This window comes from Ipomoea nil, unplaced genomic scaffold (assembly GCF_001879475.1).
Source record: "Ipomoea nil cultivar Tokyo-kokei standard unplaced genomic scaffold, Asagao_1.1 scaffold0869, whole genome shotgun sequence".
NCBI classification, from domain to species: domain Eukaryota; kingdom Viridiplantae; phylum Streptophyta; class Magnoliopsida; order Solanales; family Convolvulaceae; genus Ipomoea; species Ipomoea nil.
This window is the reverse complement of record NW_017617297.1, coordinates 1,013,297-1,018,895: the sequence shown is the minus strand read 5'-3', so window position 1 is coordinate 1,018,895 and position 5,599 is coordinate 1,013,297. Positions and strand designations below refer to the sequence as shown.

Genomic DNA, 5,599 nt, shown 5'->3' with positions numbered 1-5,599 from the left:
TTTAATCAGTGCGATTCAAAATCTTGCGCAGTAATAAATTATTACAAGTAAATAAAATCCGAAATTCGCAAATTGTTTCCACAAGTATAATAAATATAATGGTAAAGAATAAAAGACACAAGTGTTAAATAAGCTCATATACTATTTCGAAGTGTTTAATTTCCCTCATCAACTAAAACATAATTTACTTGGGCACACTTATCTCTAACAATTTTTCGATTAACTTTTTTTGCAGGTTACCTCTAGATTGTCACTCCACACTGCTAACATGTAATTTTATTTGAATAAAAATGATGATAATGTGAAATTTACTTCCTAATCTCCAGCAATAACACCATTGAGAACCCTCCAACGTGCAAAATAATTTCCGTTCTTCATTTGCCCAAATATCTGACTCAAATAGACAACTAATTGCCTACTAAGCGCACCTCTATAATTGATGAGGATGACAGAGGACAAGAAGATCAATGCTGTGTGGAATGGATTATGGTGTTTGAAGGGACCACTCCTCCTGCCCCTTGTAATAATTTTGGGGTTTCAAATCCCAGTGAACAAGTGAACCAAGATGCTTATAGCATCTCCAACTCAATTCACACCAAAACATCAAATTTCTCTCCTAAATGTCACATCAGAAAGAATATTCTCACATCAAATTTTATTCAATCTCCAACCCATTAACACCAAAACACCAAATTTCTACACTAAAATAATTTAATTTCTCAATTATTACTTCAAATTTAATTAGTTTAATATAACTTAGTTCGAACTTAATTAGTTTAATATAAAATATAACTTTTGATGTAAATAATAATTTTTATTATTATGTTCTAGTTATGTTTAATGTATTTGAAATTTTAATTAATATATATTCAATATTAATCTTGTTTCGATCGTCTCAATAAGATCTTTCAAATGATATAATTTATATTTAATAATACAAACTTTAACTATAAGTATTTAACAAAATAAAAAATTACATATAAAACAATTAAAGGATATATTTGAAATTATCAAAAAAAGCAAGGGCAAAATAGTAAGTTTCCCTCGATTTTATATTTGGCGCGCGGCACTGTTTATTATCACCAAAAAAAATGGCGAGACGACGTAATGGCGCTGCACATTGGAGAACCAAAATTTGGCAAAATGGTGGAATGGCGCTAGAATTTGCAGCTGTTGGAGTTGCTCTTAGTGATTCCAAGCAAAAATGCCCCCTCTCTCAATAGTCAATTCTTCTTGGGCTCTGTCTCCTTCACTTTTGCCATTCTTGTCAAAATAGACCCAAAGCTTGATTCTTAAAAGGACCACTAAAAATACCATGACTTGTCTAAATGGTTGTCCTAAATTCCCAGCCACCCCCACCCATCTAAAGCCATGACTTCGTCCCCATCACGAGTCTCCCACTTCTTTTAGTCATTTAAGATGACCAGAATAAATAGTAGGGATTGAACCAATGAACTCAAGCTCATAATTTGAATTTCAAAGATTACCTAGGAGAATTGTAAACCACTTAATTTGAATCCATGTTGATTACTAATAACTCCCTTGTTTTTCCCCTTAGTCATTAGGATTCCTAACTGCACCCAAACTCCATTATAAAGATTCCTTATCCCAGCTCGCACGGGCTTAATTAGCTCACGGTTCAAATTGAATCACTAGTAAAATCAATTAAAGAATTCATTTTAAAATATTAGGTCATGATATCAATTTCTTAGGCATTATCACTAAATTTGGAATACTAAAAAGAAAATAATGGAGTATTTCAAAAAAAAAAAAAAAAGTAATGGATTTGCTTTATGTAGTGCACTAACAAGGTTTTTTTTTTCTTTTTTACTACGTTTTAGAACGCTTTAATAATAAAATTTTAATTTTAAAATGATTCAACGGGATTAATGTACTTGAGATGATTCAACCATTTTAATTTCATAATCATCAGTTTAATTATTAAAATTTGATCACTCTTATATAACTTAAATAAATATCCTTATAAATAGCTTGTGTATTTTAATGGATCACATTATTCTTCGAACTTTACCTAACAAAGAATGCACATTTAAGCCGTCCCCAGTAACGAATTATAAACACACATTTTAAAATCCATACATAATGTTCTTTATGCCATAGTTTTTTCTTCTTCTTTTTTTTAATCATAACTGACTCAAACTAAGTACATCAAACAAAGTTTGTTTAGTACATTATCAAACAAGAACGAGAATTTTAAACAAACGAGTCATATATAATTTAATTAATGAGGGATACTTTTGCACTAATCTTATAATCAAATAAATGTACACTTTCAAATATTAGAATTGTTTAAAATTTCATCTTTAATTTTATTATCTAAATATATATAGTAAAAAAGTTTATTTGTACATCACACATGCATCGCACGAGTAATTGGACAATTATATGCTCAAATTCAAGCAAGGATAACAAGAAAACATAATCAATCTAATTACTCATTTCATCAATCCATTCCATGCATCAAATATTCTTGTTCATTTAATCTAAAAACTAGAGAAGTAAACGAAAATTATAATTTACGTAATTGTATATCGATTCGTATATTCTTAAAATATTATAACAAATTCATTCCATATAACGTTCCAGTGAAAATTCTAGTTCATTTAATCTAAAAATGAGGTTAGTAAATGAAAAGTCAAGTATAGAAGATGCTAAAAAAGTCATGTTTTGTCCTTTAACTAATGCTATGGAAAACAAATGCACTCTCGTATAATTGTTGTGTACTCTAAATTAATTTAAAGATAGTATCATTGTATTTGTTAATATAATTGTATTAACTTGTCGTTATAATCAAATATATTGATTTAAAAAAAAAAATCAAAGCTTCAAAGTATGATGATATCTACATACAATTAATGCTCTTCTTCCCATTGAATTTACTACAATTAATTTTGGCTAATTATTTTCGTACACTATTTGTTAAATTTGCATCTTCGCTGGCGTTTATTGTAGCTCTTAACACCTCGCTTTCACATCCGCAATCCACAGTCTCTCTCTCACAGCCTTTCTCTGCATAGGCAATCGAAGTTACTACACCAATAACATTTGATGATATCTTCAACAACGAAAAACCTAAAAATTCAGGTATATATGTATTTTAAAACTATATGTATATTAATTCTCTCCATCCCTTGTTTTTAACTGAGATGCTTTTATGCTACAAAATATTCAGATTTCTTCAACTGGAACAGAGTTGTTGTTAGGTATTCTGATGCATCATCGTTTACGAGCAACTCTAAAATAACTGATGAAAATGTACGAACCTGCTTCTTATTATTTTTATTAATTCATTTGTACTGCACATTAATCATATAAATATATTAAATTCCTACTTTTGATTTAAGAGGTTTACACATGCACTTAATCAAATTTTGTCATGGCACTACACTTTATTTTAGAGGTGCAAGAATCTTCAAAGCTGTAATGGAAGAGCTACTATGCCTTGGAATGAGAAATGCAAGAAATGTGAGCATTTCTGATTTTACAAAGCATAGAAATGTTTAACATCACAATATTTACTTGTTTGAAAAAGTCATTAATCTTTATATATGATGTTAATGGGTGGAGGATTCATGAACTTGGTTATCAATATATTACTATTTTCTCTCTCAAACACTCCCTTCTTCTTTTCTATTCTCTCAAGAAAGTAATATATTCAAGAAGAAGGGAGTGTTTGAGAGAGAAAAGAGTAATATATTGATAACCAAGTTCATGAATCCTCCACCCATTATCATCATATATAAAAATTACTGACTTTTTAAAGCAAATAAATATTTGATGTTAAACATTTTTGTGCTTTTTAAAATCAGAATTGCTCACATTTCTTGCATTTCCCATTCTAAGGCATAGTAGCTCTTGTATTACAGTTTTGAAGATTCTTGCACCTCTAAAATAAAGTGTAGTGCCCAGACAAAATTTAATTAAGTGCATGTGTAAATCTCTTAAATTAAAAGTAGGAATTTAATATATTTATATGATTAATGTGCAGTACAAATGAATTAAATAAAATACTAAGAAGCGGGTTCGTACATTTTCATCAGTTATTTTAGAGTTGCTCATAAACGATGATGATCACAATACCTAACAACAACTCTGTTCCAGAAATCTGTATATTTTGTAGCATAAAAACATCTTAGTTAAAAACAAGGGATGGAGAGAATTAATATACATATAGTTTTAAAATACATATATACCTGAATTTTTCTTTTTTAATTTCATTGTTGAAGATATCATCAAATCTTATTGGTGTAGGGTCCGTGGCAACTCCTTTATTTTGGATATAAGCATTGCAATCAGCAAAATCACTACACCACCCTCCTCCCTGCATTCAAGGTATTAAAAATGGATTAAACATTTTGGGTATATTCATAATCATGAAATAATTAATTAACGTGTGGAAGTCGTGAAAAAATTTAAATATATATAAGATATATAATACTAGTAGAAAATAATTATATATACTCAAATATTTGTATATTATATTTAAAGTTTTAAGTCTTACACGAAAATACACAATCCAATTTTTACTACCCCTGCCAAATCCTTTGGAGTAGTAGTAGGTTGCTGGATTTCCAGCTATGCAAACTAAAAAAAAAAAAAAAAAAAAAAAAAAAAAAAAATTAAAATTAAAATGACGAATTCTCATTAGCTAATATATTTATGAAATTTTATTTTTTTAATAATAATATAATATAATATAATGTTCTTAAAGAAGAAATGTCGGCACCATGATCAATGGTATAACTAGAGTTGGATTCACCAAACTATCGTTACATACATGAAAAACATTTTTATTAGCCATTACAGAAATACAATATACCCATGTATTCTATTAAATTAAACTAAATCAGTAAATAAAGTATATTTATATGAGCCATGCAATCTATTCAATTATAAATAGATTTAGACATTAACTACAGTATATTATTTTTGACAAGTAGGATTTCAGGGTGGACATCTTGTCACAACTTAACAACTTAAAAATTCATGCATGCTCAGGTTTTACATATTTAGAAAGAAAAAAAAAAAGTAATTAAGTTCATTAACAAAAAAAAAACAAAAAAAAAAAAAGTTCAGATATACCAGGAGCATGAGAATGAGCAAGGTATGCAGATACTGTCATTTTTAAAAGATATGAAAAAAAAACCAAAAATAATGTTAAATATAGTATATAGACTAGTAAAAACATATGAATCACATTAATCATTAAATCCAACTTAAAATTCTTCTCATGTTTATGAAACAAAATTGTTGCAAAACAAAATAAATAGAAAATGAAAGAAACATATATACTTACAGCTTTCCTCTAGCCAAAACAACAACACTGATGAGTATTATGAATATCTTCATTTCCACTCTAGCTCTGTGAAAAAAAAAATGTGTTTGTAAATTGGAGTGAAGGTGGAAATGTAAAAGGAAATTTGACTGTTTTTTTTTTTTTTTTTTTTTTTTTTTTTTTAACTTTGAAATTGAAAAGATGTACAAATCTATGGTTCTTCGTAAAAGTAGCTTCAATTGTCTATGCAGAGAAAAGACTAAGAGAGAGACTGGATTGCAGATCTGAAGAAGGAAGATAAAG

The 5,599-nt window shown here is 28.3% G+C and overlaps 1 long non-coding RNA gene across 1 annotated transcript; it reads right to left on the bottom strand.

Annotated features, from left to right (window-relative positions):
* Positions 1 to 2,868: 2,868 nt before the first annotated feature.
* LOC109178755 lies at positions 2,869 to 5,599 on the bottom strand. Its single transcript, XR_002053761.1, has 4 exons — positions 5,504 to 5,599; positions 5,318 to 5,383; positions 4,215 to 4,342; positions 2,869 to 3,030 (listed from the first exon to the last, which is right to left on the bottom strand). It is a non-coding gene; the product is annotated as an uncharacterized LOC109178755 (long non-coding RNA).